This window comes from Calypte anna, chromosome 3 (assembly GCF_003957555.1).
Source record: "Calypte anna isolate BGI_N300 chromosome 3, bCalAnn1_v1.p, whole genome shotgun sequence".
Lineage (NCBI taxonomy): Eukaryota > Metazoa > Chordata > Aves > Apodiformes > Trochilidae > Calypte > Calypte anna.
The window spans coordinates 18,777,055-18,801,027 of NC_044246.1; the positions used below are offsets into that span (position 1 = coordinate 18,777,055).

The window sequence follows — 23,973 nt, forward strand, 5'->3', positions numbered from 1 at the left end:
CTGAGCTTTTAGATGATTTGCACATTAACTGAGAAGTCAGATAATTCTTAATCCTCCTCTTTTTCAGATCCAATAATGGATAAGGGAGCATCTTAGCATGATCAACTAGCAATCTGCCTAGCCTGAGTGGTAGTACACCTGAATTTAGGATTAGTCGTAGGGTTTTTCATAATATCTGATTTAAATGAGCACTCATTCTGGAAAGTATAGAAAAATAATATTAAATTATATTTGAACTCTACCATTTCAATATATAGCAATATTTTTTGAGTGCAAGCTTATTTCCTTGCTTCACAATAAAAAAGTTATACAGAAAGGAAGATTTTAAAGAGCCATGTTCAGCAAAATAGTTGGACAGTTGAACTAAATAACTGCTTTTCTGATCAGTATTCACAATATCTTATAGATATAATCAACCACATCTCAGGTGTAGCCTTGTATCTCTATCTAGCCAATTCCAATACCCTAAATTTCACTGTTGTCTATAGATGAAGGGGTAAAACTTTTCAATTTGGAGGGGGTTTGTATGTGGTCTTTTTCATTAGGTTTTTGCACTGTTTTGGTTTGGGTTTTTTTTGGTTTTTTGGTTTTTTTGGTTGGTTGGTTTTGGTTTGTTTGGTTTTTTTCCAGATATATCATGGGTAAAGAAGATAATATATCTATAGATTAACTCTGGTTACTAATATTCCTTACCTTCCTCAAATATTTGATATGAAACATGGAAGTTGGGTAATCTAGTCTATGCACCCTTATGCAATGCTCAAGATAGATAAATTGGAATTTACTTGGGGGATTTTGATTGTGTTTGGAAGTGGAGTCTAGAGCTTCAATTTTTAGTGTCTGCGTTTTTTTTTTTTTTGTTTTGTTTTGTTTTGTTTTTTAAATTTTCTCATCAAATCAACTAAACAAAGATGAAACCCTTTTGGTCCTAGTAGCTTCTGATTCATATTTTGCTCTTTATCAAACTCTGCCATTCTACACAGATTACCAAAGTATTAGAAAAGCATCTTCTCTGTGCTACCAGGAGATATTTTTTTTAATTGTGTGCAAGTGAAAACAATAATAGTGTGCCCAGTTGAGTCTGAAAGCGCTGGATCATCTCTCTAACAAAACAGAATTTATCAGTACTTGGAACTTTACACACTGGTAAAAGATCACCATGCATCCTATGTATTCTTAAATTAAATCATTAGGTCACCATACTCAATGAGCCTTGATTCTTGCTCCAAGGGTATTTTCAGATACAAAGTGCGCAAGTTAAAAAAGTCTGCACTACCAGCAAATATCCTGCAAGGAGGTGTGCAAATCTCCTTACATTACTAAACCTTGTTTTCATCTCTCACGAGAGATGAAATTTGTAACATGGTATTTAAGTGAGAACACTGCATAAGAATGAACCCCTTTCTGACATCTCATCCATATATAGATTCACATGGATCTGCGTTCCACATGAATTTAGACTGTGAGAATTAAGGCAACACAAGACAACTTACACTACTATTGCTCATGGATGTTTTTTGCCTGAACAGGTTTCATGAAGTTGTTGATCTGCCATGGTGATCACTTTCCATGAGCACTAAATACAATGGGCCAGATCCTCACCAGGTATTATGTGGTATTATGCCATTATATGCCAGCTAACGAACGAGCTTTGGACTTCAAATGGTCTTTCTGAGAAACTAAGTAGCATATGTTATATTAGTATATGCTAGTCATATTACATTGAATAATTTTGTAGAGTCAAATCCAAGGTTGCCATTCTCAGGAAATCAATGTTTCAGTGAATAATGTTAAGGAAGGATGCAAAAGTGATAAGCATTGAATTTGGGCCAAAGTGGCCCAAAATATTAACAACCAATTTCCCCCTATTACTTTCACATTTACTGTGTAGCTATAAAAAACTATGACCTAACTGACCACATTCTTATTTCACAAGGTATAAATAATGCAAAAGAGCAACACAGGTGCTACAAGAATTCTGATGAAAAACATTGTAGAGCTGTATAACACTTACTCTTTCACACTCTGACACAGAAGTGCTTTTGGGTCAAGAATAATGGTCTTTGATTCAGATATATAGCCTAGGGATTTATGCCATTTTTCATCATTGGAAGAATATATTTCAGAACATCCAGAAGATTCAGTCTCAAAAACAAAGGAACAAAACAAAACAAACCATTACACATAATTTAATTAAAAGAAAGCATGAAAGAGTATGTGAGCTAACCTCCTAACATACTTAGGTTTATCACCTAAGCATGATCAAATTCTTAATTAACATGAGCACACATGTTATCTGACTTCTGGAACTGCTCAGTCATGTGCCAGCACAGAAACTGGGCCCCATCTTTTGACACTGCAATTTGAATGGGGGACTTTTACCATGTGTGTCCTGTTCCATAGTGACCCCAGACCCTTGAGCAGTCCTAGAATACTCCCTAGGGTCTAGCAAGATTTTACTTTGAGTAACCCAAGCACTATGTTCTTTGAGGCAGAATTTAATAGCAGCCAACATAGTATGTCACCAGTTCCAACTGCATTTCTTGCACAGATAGATCTTGAAACACTATGTTAAATCTGCCTGTCACACACCCATATTAGTAGGTAGACCCTTCAGCACCTGGATTAGATATTTTCTTAAGGCATTTTGAGCTCAGACTTTAAAAATGGAGGGGCAGGCATATGACCCTCTGAAATTCAACTTTTTCCTTGAGGATTAAATATTTTGTGACACTATTGTCATATAGGTCCTCCATTGATAAAGTAAATAACACTCTAATTAGAAGAAAAGCTACTTTTTATAAAACTGGTTGCATGGCACGTTGTAATTAGCAGTTAACAACAAATTTTAGCACTTGCTCTCTTTTCCTTTTAAGAGTCACAATAAAATAATAATTTCCTGTTACTTCTGGGGAAGGGAAAGGAGTGGAGGAAGAAGGGATCATGAAATGCATGCAATTTTCACATATAACACACCATTCAAAATGTAATTCTCTATGTGTTCTTTTCTGAAAATATGTTCTATATTCCTGGATTGTCTTTGCTATCAGGAGCAGGATTGAAATCTCCACTTTAGTATTTATCTGAGGCTGTGATAGCTCAGTTGTCTGCCTCCAAATGCCAAGATAGGGGGAATCTCATCAACCGGAGACCAGCTGCATGATGGGCAGTTAATAGATATATCAAACCTTAGGATATATGCTAAGCTGAGGAGATGATTGGTCGGTTGATATACTGATTGATTAGCATAGGGAGAATGGGTTTCTTCTTGACAACCTAAGATTATGCTTCAGCTAAGCTCAAATTGCTTACACCTCTTCTATTGGGTTTAAAATTACAGTCCTGTCAACTAAAATCTCTCTTCAATGAAATTTTTACCATATATAAAAATTAAAGGGAAAAAGAAAGTAGGTGCAATGGATAAGAGTAAATGGAGTAGATATATTTCTGCTGTTGGTACCACTAGAAAAAGTTGATAAGTAAATCCACTTGAAATATGTTATATCTTCTGTACACTACTAGAGAGCACTTTGCAATAATTTAGGGGGGCCAGGGGAGGAATAATTTCTGATATTATTGATTTAAAAACATATAGTGGTTTTTTAGAGAAGTAATTATACAGCTGTGATACTACTAATACATTTTTGTCTTCTACAGGCATTTTCTAGGTTTCTAAGAAATGTGTTTATATTATATTACAGATAGCAGAGAAATATTTTATAATCACAACAGAATGCATCACCTCACACAGCTGACATTCTGCAAGCTAGAGGAGCAACATATATAGTTTTGCTTTTTCCCTTGAGAAGTCCAGAATTTGTTTTTCCAAGAAGGCAGGTGGAATTAAATTTTATTTACAAAATATTTTAAACTGCGTCATGAACAGTGCATGGAGACTTAAAGAAAACACATTATGTTTTTTAAATTACTATACTGTGTAATTATATGTTGCCAAAACAAATGCATTTCTTACACGTATCATCCATTTAATTCCCAGCATTAAACATTCTTCATAATACCAGGCTTTGTCAGTTGAGAAAGATACAAATGCTATTAAATAAAACATTAAAAAACAAAACTTTCTATTATCTTTAATTTGATACTTAGAAACACTTCTCTGCTTGGGCAAACAGGAATTTAGTAGTCATGTAACAAAAGTGGCTCGGTGAGAATGTTGAAATCTGCATTAATAAATAAGACAGGGAGGGTTTCTCAGATTTTTTTTCTTCCCTTTCGTATCTGCTATGCGCGGTAGGGGATCAGCTGCAACTCAAATCCCCAGCTGAACAACCCAAATACAACTGAGTGAGCAGACTTAAAACAAGGCCATTTATTGGTGCCTGTTATGCAAACAAAGCATCCAAGTCTTAGAAACAGATGTCAACTGAAGCATATGCTTACTGTAAACTGGAATTTGATTCTCTTTATAAAAATAGATTTAAATGGGCCTTCAGAGAGTAGGCTGCCTCTTGTTGTATACCATTGCCTAACTTGATTCTGCCTTAAGCTTTTTAAAAGATGAATAGACTGATATCCAAGGGCAAAATAACAAAAGTAAAAAAAAATTAAATGAGAAATAAATGATAACAAGTTGGAGCAGTTCCCAGAAGCAATTTTACAGATTTTCTCTAAAAACACAAGACAGGAAGTTCAAAGCACAGTGCAGGTCACCTATGGCATGTCGAGTTATCATTTTTATACCACTTAGGGTGAAAAAGGGACTTTATGTTCAAGTGGCAAGTTTAGTACTCTGCTTTTTCTTCTTCCTTTTTTTTTTTTTTTTTTTTTTTTTTTTTAACCTCTTCTCACATCTTGATGCCTTTTAAATGTCACTTATTTTACATGAGGCAGTTGGTGGAGACATGAGTCAACAGCAATCAGAACCATTATCCCCTGCAGCGAGCCCTGGTCCTAATGCATTATGACACCTTAGCTGGCCAGCCACCGATTTACCTTTCTGCTTCTTAGGGAATTAAGTGGCATCATGTGAAAATGGTTGTGATATGAACAGCATGGGCATAACTGGTATTAAATTTACCTCTCAGCCTAAGTGAATTTTCCTCACATATGACTAATCAAAATGAAAGCTGTGGACATGGGCAGATCTGGCCAGCACTTCTCCACCCCTGGGATTGGGGCTATTTTGTTTTATCTCTTTGTACAAGCTGGCAGAAGTTTAAAGTGAAGGGGATAATCCAGTGCTGGTGTCTTTATGAAATAACATCCTTACATGAAGAGGCTTTTAACTGTCTGTCGCTGTCCTCTCAAAAAAAAAAAGAGCGTGACAATCTCATTTTGCTGAGCACCCTCCCATGAAAGGAGAAAATAATAGCCATAACAGCTATGGCTAGTACTGACCTTACATGATCCATTATCCACTAAACAATTTAAAAGTCAGTTTTACATACACTGGGGGGGAAATTAGAGAACTATCACAATCATTTTCACTTTAGTGAATTTGTCTTCTGTTTGAAGTCAGTTACTCGATATCCTCGTACATAACTCTCTGTAGTGCTCAAAAAAAGAAAGAGGAAGTCTTGCTTTAAAAATCAATCTTGTGCAAAAGGGTGGGAAACACACCATACTTTTCCTATTCTGATTAATAAAGATACTGACGGCAGTGAAACTCAGTTTAGCATGAACTTTCTTTGGAGTAAATGTGAAATAATACAAAAACCATTATATAATTGAGAAGCGTTCAACATCAGTACAAAAATATTTTTATCAATCATTTCAGCTGAGATAAGTAGGTGCCAAAGAAAGTGCAGACAGAGCAATTATCATCCTGTGCAGTCAGGAAGATATTTATTCACAGACTAGAGTGACTTGCATTTTACTATAAACCAACTGCAAATGTTACTGGTAGTAACAGCAGCATTAGATTTTGCCAAAGTACTGTAGTCCCTTTACAACAGCTTAAGTGTATAGCACAAAAATGCCTGGAGCATGAAGTCCTTTCCTACTTGCAAGACTGCTCAACATTCTGTGCCAGTGAGAATTCATTTACAACACAAGAATTTTAGGCATTCACTGTTTGTTGTAACCAACAGTTAGGTTTGTTGCAAGTTAAAGTATTTCTTCTAATTTTATTCAAACAAATGTTGATTATAAGCTATGACACAGTGGCTCAAATTTCAAGATTGACAGAGTCTATCTGGACATGAGGTTCAGGTTCAAGTTGTGAGAGTTGTCCATTCTAAGCATGAAATTTGGCTATGCATTAAATTAGTCTTTTTTTCTTATGTTGCTTGTATTCTGCTTCACACACCAGAGTTTACCAAGTCTAGGAAGCGCTAGAAGAATTTCAACTTTCAGCAATCTATTACTGCAAGTAACGTATGTTTGATTGGAAAAATAATAAAAAAATAGTCAGAAGGAACCTAACAAGACTAAATTTTGGCATTTACTATATCAAAGCATACTTATGGAGAGACATAGAAATACACAGATTTACATAACAGTATTTATCTCACATATAATACTGATTTTTTTAAGAACCTAACCAAGCACCAACAAACACCATAAATATTCTTTACACTCATTTTTAGAAATGATTGAAAGATAAAGATTAGGAAGAGGGTCCAGATTTTTAATCATTACAAACATGGGAAATAATGTTAGTCATGCATGGAGCTTGCCTGGGTGACCTTCATTTTATCAATGAGTCTGTATAGTTAAGGTCAAGTTAATGTACAGATTGAAATTTAGAGGACATATCAATTAAGATAAACAGGAAAATTACCTCTTCCCAAAAGGATTAGCCTCAAGTAGAGTGGTTGGTTCAGAAAATCACAATCCATTTGGCAAGGAAGACAGATGCACAGCAAAGTTAACTCTGAAGTTAATAGGTGGGCATATCTTCCCCGAAAGAGTTACAGGGGAAAAATTCAGAATAGAATCATCTTTCTTTTCCTTTCATTAATTTCCCTAAAAACTTTAAATTATTTCTGCAGCAAAACTGGCTGCAATAGGTATGATGTATTTCTTCCTTTTTTTCTTTCTAGACTTCAGACTTCACAGAATCATAAAACTTATAGACTTAATTAAGTCATAAAACACATAGACTTAATTGGGCTATCTTGAAATCTTAAAACAGAAAAGCAGAAGGTACCCTATTTTCAGTGACAATACATGTTAGCATTACTGTAAAAATACCTGGACCAAATGAATATTTGTAAATATCTGCTTAAGATTATCATGGTTTGCACCCCAAACAAAAAAAAATTATCCCAGAGTTTGACAAGAACCATGAGAACGACAAAACACATGCAAAGGTGGCATTCTCCATTTTCTACGGGGTCCTGGTATTTACCCTTTAGTTGTGCCCACTTCAACAACTCAAAAACCAATCTAAAGTTAGAAAAATTCAATGAAATGTATTATTTTCATTTATTTGTTTCACTGCTTTTGTGACAGTGGTACAAAGAAACTTAGAAAAATTTGAATAGACTGTTAGTCTTTAGTGAGATGAGAAGACTGATAACTGAGACATACAGACTTACAGTGACACCCTTCCAATAGCCTCCATCAGAAATTCTGTACCTAATTGCATGTTACTTCCCCAGTTTCCAAACACAGGATGAAAACAGTAAACAAAACAAAGGTGGCAGGTTTTATAGAATCAGGGCTCCACTGGCTTCAGTAAAACAAGTAACAATGAAAATGTAACACTGGGATAATGTTTTTTCAAATGCTTACCTAGAATGCTTTCCACTCATCATCTAGAAGTAGAGCTGGGAATATATTTATATATACATATATAGATGTATAAAACCCACCACTGTATGCATGTATTTGTTCCCATCCTATAGTCCTTATAGGAAGCTATGATTTGCAGAATTAGTACTACTTGCTTGTCTCTCAACAACTGTATCTCCTAAAGTAACTTCTGAAATATTTGTAAGAATTTGCCTCATTAAACCTCTTTGGGGACAGTCATGGTATTTTACAGGTCTGCCAGTACCAAAATGCCCAGAACCAGCCTGACACAACCAATGCCATCACTGCTCACCTTCTGTCCTCTCTGGTTTCTTTTTCCACGTGACTGGCCTAGAAGTGTTACATGGCTCTGACTGCTGTGGAGCCAGGTATGCTGACTTCATCTCATGGTCACAGCACATTGATGAACCTAGGGTGTCTCTTTACAGATCTGCTGTCTGACTTAAGTTGACTGACAACAGAATGTTTATACACCATCCTTTTTTTAACAACATGCTGGGACTAACATGCTGGGAATCCATTGGGAATCCATGCCAGCTTGTCTGTATAAATGTGTTCTTTTTATTTAATAACAATTCCAAATGTTCTGCTTGAGTTTTTCTCTTTTTTTCTTTTTTTTTTTTCTTTCTTAAATATATACTGTAACATTATTTGTTTATATAACTGTAACTATTATTTCTACTGAATCAACATGCACACTATAGGAATTTCAAACTATCTTATACTAAAGAGGGGCAATACATTAACATATATAACACTGAGATTTTTTAATTCAAGATAAAAACTAATACAAGTATTTAATCTCAGCAAATCACCAATGGCACATTTTAATATCACATTTTTTAAAATTCAACTGTAAACTGTTGAACTAAACCATTTCAATAGAAAGCTATTACTGATCACAAATGTGGGGAACATATGTGCCAGACAAAACATTAACATTGCTGCAATATTGCTTATTAGGGCAACAAGACTTTTCTTTCTTTTAGGAAAGAAAGATAACATATGAAAGGCAAACAAATTACCTATATAACTACTGCTAAAATGGCTGAACAGGAAAATAGGTAAAAACACACAAATGTTGCCGAAAGGCACCTTTCCAATTATCCTCTGGGTTTTTTTTGTGCACCTTAGTTTTGGTAGGCATGATAAAGAGGGGAAATAGTAAAGCAAGAAGCAGATGGTCTGTGGAACTAGATTACACACTTCAGAATTAAGAGAGAAGCAAGGCATTCAACCCTTCTGTTTGGACAGAAGAGCCATCTTAGCCTGTCTGACCTATTAGCTAGTAAACTGGAGCGCACCGCCAAGTGCTATCATGCTGCTCCTTTAAAAAGCAAACAACCTCTCTGTTTCTGATAGGCACTGGATCATTTTAACAATTGTAGGTAATGTCTGCTGCATTAGACAGATGGTCATATCATGAAACCATATACAAGTCACCATGACTAAAATTCATGTTCACTCTTTTGTTAATCTGCACAAGCTGCATAACATTGAATGCTTTCCTTAGTATCTAGTGGTTTGTATATATGCACATACATATAATGCTCACTAACAACTTATATATGTAATTAGGTTCAATGTTTTATTTTATATGCTTTTTCATAACCTAGTGTTAATTTTGTATATATAATTTATAGTGTGAAAATTATTATTCTAGTCTCACCTCACTTTAATTTTTGCACCACTCCACTGATTTCCTTGAAGCCAATGACAGAGGAAAAATTAGATACAAGATTAGTATCCATCTACTCTATTCAAAAATAATCTAAATATCAACAGAGAGCAGACTAGTACTTTACCAAGGCCATTTTACTGCCTATTTTCCAAAATACCTGGGTTTTCTTCTGTGCATGCTTCAGAGAAACTAACATCATAATTGCAGAATGTTGCAACTGCCTTTGCAATAATATTTTTGCATTTCCCATTCAGGCTCTTGCAAGGAAACAAGGGACATGTAGCCAGGCTCCTTGGAAGTGGTCAATAAATGCATATCATTCCACAAAATTGTGTATCAAAAGATCCATATGGTATATATTCCCCCCACCAAGCCTGCAATGGAATAGGAAGAAACATTAAGAGAAGTGGATTTTTGTATCTTGCTTATTTCACATGCATATTAGAGGTATTATCTGGTAATAAATTACTACTTGGTACTTAAATCTACATTTTATTTTAGACCATTAACAATTAGGTAGTCTTTCTTTAAAAAAGAAAAAAAAGATGTTTCTAGCAACCAGGCTGTCTCAAGATGAGTTGTCTCCACATGTATTCACAGTGAGAGCTGCTCAAGGCTAGGGACCATTTCCCCCTCCCAGACAGCAAATACAAGCCCCAGCTAACCTCCTGCTCACTTGAAGAATATGTAAGGTAGCACATTTCCTATCTGCTAGGCTGCTCTCAGCCACAGACCTGCAACCAAACCTGGCAGAGCAGGAACCATCTCAAATTGTACCTGGAGAGTAGCTGGGAAGTAACCACCACCTCTTCCCCACCTGGCAGCCTAGGTGCACATTCCCTGGCAAGCTGACCCCAGGCAGTACTGCAGACTCAGTGACAGATGCCAGGAGACAGCTCTGAAAAAATTACAAATGAACAACACTAAGTCTGCCTCACTAAATGCAGCAGAGTTCCTGGATACCTTCCCGGATGGTTTAACATTAGGAAAAAATACAGACGGGAAACAGTTCACGTGTTCAGGGTGAAGATGTCCCTAAGTAAAGTCAGAGATACAGATTCTGCTCTACTGCAGCACAGGCTGACAAGCAAAAATCTGCTTTGTCTTCTAATCTCTCACCTCCTAACAGAAAGTGTTGGACCCTGCGCAGGTAACGAGGGGCATGGCACAGAGAAGTCCTATCATGAGTCTAACTGGCTCATCTTTATTCTTACCAACAATATCCTTTTAATTAAAGGAGGGAGGAAGGAAGGGAAAAGGATGATAGAAGGAAATATTTTAGAGGAGCAAAGGCAACGGAACAGAAGAAGGTCCTTATGGATCATGCAACTAATCAATTACAATGGTGGTCCTGGCTGGCTTAAACTGCAGAAGCTAAGAGAAAGGAAGAATGTAATGATGTAAGAAGGAGAATATATTGCAGCTCTTGATTATATCTTCAAATCTGATGGATTACCTGTGCTAGAGGGTAGAAACCCATGAAAGTGCTACTATTTCTCTGTGGATACCTGACCAACAGCCTGTTGCTGAAGTTCATGAAATGTGCATATCAGAATGTATGGCTAGTCCTAGAGCCTGTTCCTTGGTGCCAAAGACAAAATGCCCTCATAATTCTTGAGTCTTTCAGAGAGATGAGTTTGAAAAAGCAACTCCTTCAAATGCAAGATCATCAGCCACAAGAAAATCTTGTTGGCCCTTTCTTTAGCACTCCAACTTAGAGGCCTTGTACCTTTGGCACACCCATGGTCTGGAAAGTGTTATCTGTTGTGTAGAGATTTCTACAAGCTGACCCTTTGTACATCTACCAACTTCTTTAAGTTCAATTTTTCAATTGTAGCTACCAGAGAACTCAAGAGAAACAAAATAAAAGTTCAATTTGAATATCCAGTTCTCGAGAGTCATCATGTACAAATGTAAAATTACAAGTTCTGCAGATAATTTCAAAATTATAAGCAAACTATTGTTTCAAAGTGTGAAATATAGTTTGGATTCTTGCACAAAAACATTAGCATGGAAATATAATTAAAGTGGATGGATGGCATAAGAGATCTGACTATCTGTGAATGAATATAGTCACCAAGAGAGAACTTTTTGCTAAGGTCATCTCAAAGGCAGTGGCCTTTGAGTCACACAGTAGTTAGTCAGGTACTATAAAAGAACCATTTTAAAGATTATAGGAAGCATTGTCTATTAAGTTGATATAGATTTGCCTAAGAATTTGCAAAGATGGGATCATGATTAATACAGAACTGCTGCATTGCTTGCAAATCATATTTTACTCTATGATGACTGATTTCCTCATCAACAGAAATACATAGAAGAAACTACAAGTCTTATTTTTAAATTAGTGCAACCCTGAACTCTGTTATTTAAAACTGAACCTCATTGTCCACACAAAAAAAAAATTGGGACTGCTTGAGATTCTTTTGGTTCTTTCCATTGCAAAGTGAATAATCTCACTGGTACTCAAATTGCACACCTCCAAAAAAATTCAAAGTGCAGTTAATTGAATTCTAATATATAAAATAGCTTCTAAAGTATGCATAAGCAAAAGTGAGCTTTACTAAGTTATTATGCATACAGTTTCTATGGGGTTCACTTTACATATGTCATTATTACCAGGAGAGAAAAGTCTTGGTGAAAGTAAGGATAGAAAACCAGTTCTTTCTATACTAATTTTGTGATCAGATTAATGATTGCCTTAGTGGGGAAAGTCTGGTTCTAAATTCATATCTATATACAAATCTGTATTGTATGTTTATTTCATCATACTTATTTCAAGAAGTATCATTACTGAAGCTGAACACAATAGATTATATCATTGTAATTTTCTATCCCACATACAGGTAGGATATTAAGGAGACTTTTAACTTCTTAATACATCAATTTTGCATCACTTTTACTGACACTGTTTGTAAAGACAGCAGTGGCAATATCTACAGATGACACTGTACTTTTGAAAAATGCACATGAAACTGTATTATCTGACATAAAGCAGAAATTACAAATGCCAGGTAGATCATTGTCACCAGCCAAAAGGGGTAAATTCACAGGATTTTTCATAGTTTATTTCCTCAGCATGCATTACTTTTCCCTACAATTAGTAACATGTTTGGAATTTGCAAAGTAAGAATTCTACAAGTTGCTATAGTAACAATAGTCTGGACAGATCTTACTATGCAAAATTTACATAATATAATTTAACACATGTCATTGGAGAAGTTCTTACAGTGCAAAAGTATCTGTTTATAAGTAGTGTGGGAGAAGAAGTGTGAAACAGACCTGAGAGATTCTAGCATCCAAGAGGTCCTCTTGAAAAGGTACATTAATTAAGGATTTCTGCACTTTGTATTAGCAGCAGTATAAAAATGTAATTCACGTGGCGTGGAAGTGTCATTTGCAGAGTCCTGAGTGTGATTTTTTGCAGAACAGTCCCCTCTTGAGGAGAATATTATCCAACTAAAAATACTGGCTGACTCACATAATCCAAAAATGTTTTCAGAGGTCTTACTATTGCTTATTGGAACATCCAGTTACTGCAATATGGTAATTGCAGTATCTGCAATTAGGAAGCACCAAAATAGTGGTGCAACAACAAAGTTGGTTGCTGGAAGAAACTGAGTGGCTCCTACCAAAGGACTCAAGGAAGTAGTCTTAAAAAAAATCCTGAGACAAAGTAATCCTAAATATCAATGACATAATAGCATACCATTAATGAAAAACATACCAATTACTGACAGAGCAAAGGGATTACTTAGATACATAACATTTTATAATGTTATGCAATGGGCAATTCACATACAACATCCTCAACAACAACAACAACTCTACAAGCTTTGACATGTACATTATGGAATGTACACCAAACAGTTTCACTACTATGCCAGCAAAATATCATCGGTCTGGCTATGGATCTTGACTGTGTATTTTCATTTTTCTTGTTATTTATGTCTTTGGTTAAATAAGTACTATAAAAAAAGTAAACATAATTTCACCAATATTAAATTTAGGGGCAGATTATAACGATACAATATACAATAAAGTATATTAATTGCCTTAAGTAACTTGTGCTTCTGAGTTCTATATTTTTCTAAATAGAGATGCAGAATTATTACCATTACTTAAATGAAAGTATATATCAGTATGAGTTAGGGTTCCATAATGCATGCACATACCCATATATGAAAGGAAATACAGTATTTCTTTAATACTCCCTATGTAATAGTTCCTTATGTTAATGCAAAGATAAAAATAAAGATGTGTTGTTAAACCAAAGAAACCTGTTCTGAATCTCGTTTCACTGTGCAAATTAGATGAGTCACCTACCTTTCATTCTGCTCCATCTCATGGTAAGAACTACATAAATCACTCTGCTTTATTCCATTCATCTACATTGAAAGCAATGAAAATGATATAAACAAGGAGCATACAACTAAAAATAATGGCTAAAACTGTCAAAAATATTTCAAAGGCATGAAACAAGATAATTTTTCTTTTTGCCTTGATCTTCCTGCATCTCTTTTATTTTTATTTTTGAATTTTAGTATTCCAAAGTATGTGGGACAAAGAACAGTATTCCAATAATATCACTTGCCTGAAAAAGCTTAAACTGAAATAACATATAGCAACTTCAGAAAGGAATGCGACTGAAGAAGTAGGTAAATACTACATAGAGTTATCTGTAAAGACCTTGAAAAATAACAATGCAACAACCTACAGTGTTAAATTAAATAGTAAATAGTATATTTAGTAATATACTAATAGTAAATAGTAAAAGGATCCTAACGTAGACATACATAAGACAGCACTACTTCTAGTGAATGTGAATTTATTTCATTATATAAAATGCTGTAGCTCAGTTTTGAAATCCTATACACAAACTTAGGATCAATTAGACATTGTCTTGAACCAGAAAATTCTACCATAATTTGCATAGATATAGGTATCAGTAAAAGAAATTTAAACCATTTAAAACAGATAAGAGAAAGAGGTTTTTAGATCTACTGATAGGGTTCCTAATTATGCATGCTAAATAAGATCAATCTGTATCATGCATGAGACTATGCACTGACTTACTCAGGTTCAGAGGAAGAATGTCTTCAGATTAAGTACTTCATGAATGGATAGAATATAGTAGAAGAGATTTCCACTTTTCTGCAACATTAAGAACAGTCCCTACTGAATTTAACACATTCTTTCCAGCAGAGTATGACAAATCTTGTTTTACAAAGAAGCAACAGCCAAATTCTGTCATTCCTATTTAGTATTTCACAACTGTACATCCATCAAAAAACTGTCAATTTAATACAGCAGGAGTAAAACATAACTCCTTTATAAATTAGCATGGAAGTAAAAGTAGGACAGCGAGTATGATGTGGGAATGTAAGAAAACCTAGGGTAACTCTTGAATCTGCTGCACACTGGCCAAGTTACTGTAAGCAAGTCACTTGCATCTTGCTTTACTCATTTTCATTTATATGAAAGGCAGAGTTTGACATTCCCAATTGTTTTAATGCAATTCCAGGTGTGAATCTGTATTCTGTTCCCAGAATACATATGGACTTCATGCATCACCTTCAAAAAGTCACTTAATTGCTCTGTGGTGGACTACACCTCACCTCCTCTTTTCCCATATTGCTCTTCATAAGAATAGCTCTTACTATATAATCAAGTATTGGAGAGTGTTTTAACACCCTAAGTTAGCCATATTACTTAAGCAGCAATGTTAGGAAGTTTTTTTTAGCCTTGGCTTCCTAGACAGTCCATGGAGAAAGAAGGGGCTCACCAAGGCAGTAAGACTGGCTTTCCCTATTGCTCTCTGGAAATGGCTACCTTTCCCACTGACTATAATGGAAATCCAAAGGTCATTAGATCTCTTAACCTCAGAGCCAGAGTTTTAACAGAAGCAGTCTCTACAAAGTATTGCAATTAAAATAAAATTTAAAAAATGCAAACTTTTAAAATCCAGTTTATCCTTTTAACTATTTAGAATTTGGACTCTGTGAACACAATGTTATTTTGGGGCATGATCACCCTAATAGACCATCCTTTCTTTAGATGTGCATGCAAAACATCCTGTGCATGGTCTCTTAGTCTAGAATTACTTTTTTAGTGTGTGTGCAGTTTATCAGTGTGTGGCAGCAGCCCTAGGTTGAAAACTGCTTTTACTCGGGGATTCCACTTTTGTGTTGCATCCTTCACTTTCCAGCCCAAACCTACTTGCTCTTCACTCTGGTAGTCCTTGCATAAAAAAAATAACTGCCAGAAGAGATAGTTTTGCCTTTAGCATCCATAAATCAACACATCTGACTGTCACATATGCAAAAGTTTTAAGCTTTTTTCTTAACATTAGTCTGTTCAAATTAAAGGGAGCACTTCCTTCTCCAGTAGCAACCCATATGCAGGATTTATATGCAGTTTTTCAAAGCAATCTATTTTAAAGAAGTATTTTCATGAAGAGTACACTATTTCATCTGGTCCTTTGCTGGCACAATCAAGTATATCTGAAACTAGTGGAATATACATCTTGCAAGAGCTCATGCAAGTTTCCACTCCACCACGTGATGATTATATTGTGAACTTCCAGGTGCCAGCATTCTGTTTTGCTTACTAAAATCCTTCTGACCATTTCAAGAAACCTGAGAAATTGATTAAATTAAGGTGCAATATTTTCTATCCATCAATCTGCTGTGACTACTTTGAAGAAGAGATTTCTTTTGCTAGGAATTTGACTCTTTCATGGTCAACTTACCTCAAAATTCCAGAAAATGTACTACTTTGGCTTAATGGTTTCTTGCTTGCATAACACCTCCCACTTCCTTCAGTCTCTTTGTCTTACTGGTTCCCAATTATTAGTGGGAATATGTTAGCTCCACTTACTTTTTAGAAAATATCCTATATTCCATGCACTGATTTTACATTCACATTAGAAACTCCCTCAGTTCTACTTTTACTTTCAGCTTGCTCTAATTCATATTTTTAGATAATTGTTTTAGCAGGGTCAGCTTCACAAGTTTGAAGGCTTTCTTTATGATTGAAATAGCTTCCTTGCCACTGAATGGCAATTGCTTATTCTTGCTTCCTAGTTTCATCCTGCTGAGTGGTACAAACTGAAATAATGAAAAATTATTTTATTTTCTAGATAAAAAACCTGAGGTATCTCTAAGGTTCCCGCTCCCTTTTAGCTTTGAATTTTTTTGCCTAATGTTAGATGTTTAATTTAATTATATGATGGTAAGTAAATATCTTTTTAAAAGACTTTGTATTATAGAACAAACCTGTGTCCTACCCTCTGGCCCTCTGTTCCTTCTTTGGGGTGACTGCTATATTATCCCAGCACAGGAAAGACAACACACTTCTTGACACAAAGGAATTAAATATCCTAGGTGAAGCAATTTTGAAATGCTATGGCTATTCTTTTACTGTAATTATACAAAAAGAGGTCACAAGTTACAGATGGTGAACTATTTTATGACCTTGATATCTTATTGCTATGTTATTAGAATCATAAAAATCATCAATGTGAAAACAGACATTAAATAGACAAGAGCCAATTCTGATTTTTCATCACTAAAAAACAGGGGAGAGTTCACTAAGTCCATTAAGTTGCACTAATGAGAATGTCAGGGCACCCAAGCATTCTTCTTTATTCCTTATTTTTACAATTACATTTCTTCTTTTGTGATCATATGTCATAGTCCTTTTTTAAGGTGACTGCCTACACTTTGAAGTTATCAATAAAAGTTTTACTAGCAAAATACCTTGCTAAAAGAAAAAAACACCTTCTGTTTTTCATTTTAAAAATAATGTATTTGGCCTTAATTTTGCAATAATCATTTAAAAAGACATGTATACCCTGTTTATTCTAATAAACTGCATGAAAAAGGGTGAAATAGAAGAAATCAAAGTCAAAATGCTCCACTGGCACTGTTGCCCCCAGCAAGAACCAGTTTGACGTCAAGAGATCATTCAGCAGCAAACACTCTATTTTCAGATATCTGAAAGCAGTAACAAATAAATGAAAAAAAAAAGTAATATTCTACTCTGTATTGCAGTTTTTCCCTTTATAAATATTGCAATTAACTACTTATAATGATTTTAAGCAATGATTACTGTTCTTTCTGGTCTTACCATTTGTTAGATATACAGTAAATGTTGAAAAAACGTTGAAAAAAGAAAAAGCTACCGTCAGTAACTAAAATGGGGGGAATCACTTAGTCTCAAAACACTCCCCAGTCTCACAGCAGTAACTGAAACAACCCTGAACTAAAGATATTACTGATTCAAATATACTAAATATCTATTAATAGAAGAAAATGTATGTTAAGTTCTACTCACTCTATTTATAACTCATTTCAGTAAGTTATATTTTGTTTTATTTGATGACAACTGTAATGAATAGGGTATACAGTAGTAGAATATAATAATTTTTTTCTTACATTTCTGAACAGTTAAGACTGGTATCTAATTTGCTGTCCTGATCTCTATCTAATTTTTTAAACAAATCCCTTAAAAAGTATTATAGTACGTGAGAGAAAATGAAAAAAGTAAGGTAAGATGATGTTGAAACGTAAAACCAGTCTGCTAGAGCCACTGAAATTAAAAATTAAAAGAAAGATTAAAGAATGAAAATTATAAAACCAACAAATTTTCAGAATGAAATGCTGCACTCAGCTACATCTCTCACATCTTTTTAGTGTTACCTGTCTTGCAACTCTGTACAATTCTCATATAACACTATTTGCAATTGTAGATTAAATAACACTGATTGCAAAAGACAAATTAGTACCTTAATTCTGCATCTCTGCAATGGTCACTGTTAACCCGGCTAAAGTTTTTTGCTATTTCCTATGCTTCCACAACAATTATTCTGCCTAAGAGCAGTTCCACTAATATTGGAAACAATGGGAAGCATTAGTCATTTTGCACAAGTGCATCTTTTCTGAGGGCAACTGTGGCTTCAATCCCATTGAGAGCAATAGGAGGTAGTAGCAATTTTGGAAGAAGGAAGTTGTCTATGGAATACTCCATAGGAGAACATAATTCATCAACTCTTGCTGAATGAGAAAATTTCAGTTCTAGAGAATAACAGTGAAAGAAAATCTTTAAGCCTTTAAAAATCTTTTATACACATGATTTTAGTATAAAATGTATGGAATAGGTATTATTCTGTTAACAAGATCTTCAGTAAATACTCAAGAAATAATATCTTTAGTTATCACTTATCTCTACTACTGTTTTAAGATCTCTCATCCTGCAGCTGCAGACAAACTATTTGAAAAAAAGGCAGAGAAAACCCTTCAGTTGCTGCTGTTGCAGTTGAAGAACAAGAAGACATTCAGAAGACATAAAGACATACCCGAAGTGACCTAAAAGAAAGGCACAGCTTTCATTCTTTTAAACATGGATACATACATGGTTTTTCAACAATGTTACTCACTAAGATAATTTTTAAACACTCCTTATTGTGAGTATGAAAACTCAGTCCAGAGCTCAGGGAAAAAAAATTACATCAAAATTGCTGAAATTTAATATTTACAATATTTTAATAGAATCTAATGAATCCTTTTAAACCTGACTAAAAATTGTTACTAGGAAACAGTGACTTACAAAGTGTTGCCATTTTTCTATATTGCACACAGTAGGTTCTTATTTCCAATAGCTCATATAACAAAATATCACCTGTAGCACTGCATACACACTTCACTCTTAAAAAGAATTAGTTGTAGAAGATCCTATATTAATACACTATAGCAGGATGTTGACTGTATGTTTCAGTATCTCCCTTGCTCTTCATGAAAAAAAATGTGATATAACATGAAGCTCAACATAAAATTGTTCAGTGTATATAAGGACAACAATTACATTTAGAGATTGTAAAAATATGCCAAGAAAGAAATAAGATCAAAAGGCAATTGTATAAAGTGACACCACACAACTTTCTTGTTCACTCTTACAGAATATGGAGTTATAGCCAGATAATATTAAAATACTAAAAATAATACGTCAAAAGGAAGGGCATCAAGTTCTAATTTAAATCACCAGCAAAATAAAACAAGCAATTTTCATATTCTCTGTGCTTTTCAAAGTGCAACAGAAATATTTACTTTTTGTCTGAAGCTTTTTGAGTTGTGATATATTGGTTTCAGATTGATTTTGAAAGGAAGGTCAATTATGTTCCCTGATACAGATACTAAAATGAATGCCTTTTGCAAATTTTCAAACAAAGCCCATTATGGATTGTGGATCAAATTAATTTCTCAGGAATGTCTGAAGAATTACAATATCCTCATTTCAGATTCACTCAAGGGTGGTATTTCAATAGATCAGAGAGGGAGATGAGAGAAGGATACACCACGGCTGTATAGGATCAGATTTTCAAAGCTTTGTGGATGTTTATCTCTTCTTGAGATAGATTGTCAATGATCTTACTAATCTTTTCAAGTCTGAATCTCTGAAGGCAGAGACATAAGGAAAAAAGCATCCAAATATACATTTGAGGATGAAAAGATATTATATTTAAGAATTTAAAATTTGCTTCAGCATAGTGAGATATGTTTTGCTTATTTGTCTTAAGGACTACATTTTCAGAAGTAGCTGAATTCTTGGCTGCCTATATCTTGATATTTACAAACATAGCTATTTCTTTCCAAATGGCAGCCCAGTAAAGCTCAAAACTAGATCTAAGACATCTCAAATTGCATGCACCTTGTGTAAGACATCTAAATTAAAACATAGAAATGCAGGCCTATATTATACAAGACATGATGAGTCATTTAGACAGATTATTATCTGGACAGAATCATCAGGAAATAATATTTTCTTCAAGATCTCCAGTGTAACAATGATCTTTTCCACTTTAAATACTCTGTCAGTGTATATTTTTCAAATTATGGAAAACATTCCAATCTAGATGCTGGTCTACAACTGCCACACACTGTAAAACTAAAGAAAGGAAAAAACTAATTAAAGGAATTCACAGAAAGGAAATACTTTATTTAAATATCTTAAAACATGTAATACTTAATTTAATCTTTGATAAATATTTAATTGAATTAATTTTAATTTTTAATTTTTTCTTTAATTTTAATCTTTTTTATTATTTTTTATTCTTTAATTTTTGCTTATGAAGTAAAATTTCTAAGTAAAGGCTGGTTCTGAAATTTTGTAATTTAAAAAAAAATTTTACTTTTCAAAAATTCTCAAATGGGACTTTCTGATGTGAAACAGAAATCTTTTCTTTCCTCCAAACTAGAAAAAGCACCAAACTGATGTCTTTCACAAGACAAAGAAAATTTTTTTTCGCAAAGAATTCAAACTGTCAATTCTTGCAATTTCTAATGCAGAATATTTTGATTTAAAAAATCATCTTCTGAGTACATTTAGGGCTTCCTCCCTGTTTAGATTCTTCTTCTTCAGAAATACAACCAACCAAAAATGTTACAGGAATAGTAACACCTGTAATTTTCAAAAAATACCCTTTCTATCAGCAGTAAGTCAGGAAGCAGGGAAGAAAGAATTACAATGTGAAAAAAGGAGTGGATGCCATGGTCATATTCCCTGGAGGTGATATTGAGGTAATGGGGATAGATTAGATGACCTTTGGAGCTCACTTCTAACCTTATTTCCTACAGACTATGATATCTTCACCAAGTTCGAGAGAGAAGGCAGATAAGAGCTGATTTCTTTGGGAAGGTATTAGTTAGACTACAGCCACAACAGAATTGCTGCTAAAATAGATGGATGTATCATTCCCCATAACAAAAGTACTGACATTTCAGGGGAGCCACAAAAAGCCTAAGCAAGGCTCTTCAGAGAAAGTATTGAGTGATGTCAGTCGTGAATACCTGAAATTTTGTGTTGCGTTTAAGTTGCTTAAACATTATCGGCTATTAACTTTCAGCTGAGAGAGGATGTGGTTTGGGGATTTGCAACTTTTTAGTGTCACAGTTTTCAGACACACCAAGACTATGGCAAAGATTGTAAAAGTTCATGTTTTACTAAACCAAATTACTCATTCCATCCACGTAGATGTTTGTCCACTGAGTGAAATAAGTCTTTAGAAGTCCGGCAGCGTTTAGTGATCTGACTTTGGTGACCATCATCTCAACACTCTTTACATCCCTTTTCTTCAAAAGCTCTCACACTGGAAACTTACTTGAATGGATCTCTATGAAGACATATTTTCTCTCTCCAGGCTGATACATCAGTCTTACCCAAATTGGAATGACTTTTTCCTCCTGATACTAGAGAGTGCTTGTGAAGGTACGGCCAAGCAAGGAAAATAGCTCCAGAGGTTGTCACTTTTAGGAAGAGGCAATGCAATTGAATTTATATATCTCTGAAACTATTCTTAAAGTGGGAAGCCTGTAGGCAATTTAATTGTTTCCTATTTAAATCACAACTGAATAGAGAAAAGTTATATTGCTCCAAAAGCCTTAAATTGATTTTGCTGCATTTGTTCACTGGAAAATGTATTATACTTTCTGTTTAGCAGCTTTGCATTAGCTATTCCTAAGACTGATACAGTCCAGAAATATTTGTGGTTTTTAATAGCTTTATGCCACTTTCATGGTAACATCTTTTTATATAATACTTCTGTATTGTACTGACATGATTGATATTAATACAACATGGTAAGATAGAAAAACTGGAAATAGTGACAAGGCTCCTGTGTGCAATTTCTGTCCATTTCAGAACAGCTGCACCAGAAATCTATCTTGGCTGCTTTTGTGGCTAATTACTTGCACACCGCTTAGGCCACCAGTGACCATAAATGTTTTCCCATTACATAAAGTTTTATTACTACATCGAACATTCTAAAAGGTGACCTGATTACTTACTAAGGTCAACTACTATTCATGCATGTCAAAGCAAACTTAAAGCTTTATTCAGGAATTTATCACTCTATTTTACTGAAGCATGACCATATAATACTGACAGTGAAACAAAGACCGGTGTTTTCCTCTGTGTGAAGCATTTACAGTGTATAGTTGTTTACATAGTGAACTGCTGTGATCAAAGTAGAACCTTCTCCAGCAACATTGATGGAGACAGCTCTTCCTAAAGCCACCCTGGTATAAAAGTAGAGGGCTAGAAGGAAAATTACTGAGGGCACAAAGCTCAGAAAACACTGCTTTACAGCAAATACACTGGCTGGCCTTATACAAAGGCAGACTGAAGAAGAGGAATGCTACGAATTGAAGCAAGGAGCTGCTGTGCAATGGTTTTATCTTGCAGTGCATACCCCTCCCTGTAGAAAAGTAATGTAGGCTCCATGTGTTTGAACCTGACTTCTTAGAACTAGATCGATTCCCAGTCTTCAGGTCTTCATGCTGCCTGTTGTGCAGTCTGTTTCCCTGATTTTCTTTTCTGTTTTGCTACTCCTACAACAGACCCTGGATGTGCACTCATATTCCTTACCCACAGGCAGCAGGACTCTATTCATTGCAAGTATCACCACACACTGATATTTTTAAGTTATGCTCTTTAAGCTCTGAAACTACCTTGTTATCTTATGTATTCTCAGCCAGACAAATAAACTTCTAGCATTTATTCTTTCACTGTTGCTTCCAGGGAAAACACCACCTGCCCACTTCCACTGTTATAACTCTTCCAAATTTATGCCAAGCCCCTGTGCTGGTTTTGGCTGGGATAGAAGTAATTTTCTTCACACCAGCTAGTATGGGGCTGTTTTGGGTTTGTGCTGGAAAGGGTTGATAATACCAAGATGTTTTAGTTATTGCTGAGCAGTGCTTACACAGAGATAAGGCCTTTTCTGCTTCTCAAACCACCCTGCCAGCGAGCAGGCTGGGGGTGCACAAAGATTTGGGAGGGAACACTGCTGGAATTGCTAACCCCAACTGACCAAAGGGATATTCTTTACCATATGACATCATGCTCAGAATATAAATCTGGGGGAAGAAGAAGGAAGGAGGTAACATTGGGATTGATGGTGTTTATCTTCCCAAGTTAAGCATGATGGAACCGTGTTGTGCTGATGATGGCTGAACACCTGCCTGACAATGGGAAGTAGTGAATGAATTCCTTGGTTTCTTTGCTTGTGTAGGCAGCTTTTGCTTTACCTATTAAACCACCTTCATAACAACCTTTTAGTTTTCTCACTTCTACCTTTTTTGATTCTCTCCCCTATTGCACTTAGGAGGGTGGGGAGGGAGCGATTGGCTGCGTGGTGCTTAGTTCCTGGCTGGGGTTAAACCACAACAGCCCCCAACAGAAAAAACTCTTTCCACACATATTTTTTTACAACTTCATGTAAACAAAGCACATCTTGCATGCTCCATAGCTATTTTCAACCCTTCACTTCCATCCATCTCACATAATGCCATACTTGCTTCCCTACAAATACACAATTATGTAGCTCCTCTAATACCATTTTATATCTTCATTTTTAATCTACTCTTAAACACTGCCAACAGGTTGCAAATTGCTGTCTCATAAATGTAATCTTTTTAATTTACCAGTTTTAAGTAGGGATCAGAGCCTAATTCCTTGCCCTTTTTCCAACAGCTGATTTATCATTTCAGTGTTGAATTCCACAACCTTTTTGGATG

General features: G+C 35.0%; 1 protein-coding gene across 1 annotated transcript in view; it reads right to left on the reverse strand.

Moving 5' to 3' along the window:
- CAMKMT (calmodulin-lysine N-methyltransferase) overlaps positions 1-23,973 on the reverse strand; it is a 210,070-nt gene that overhangs the window by 49,770 nt on the left and 136,327 nt on the right. The gene's annotated exons all lie outside the window — the stretch shown is intronic.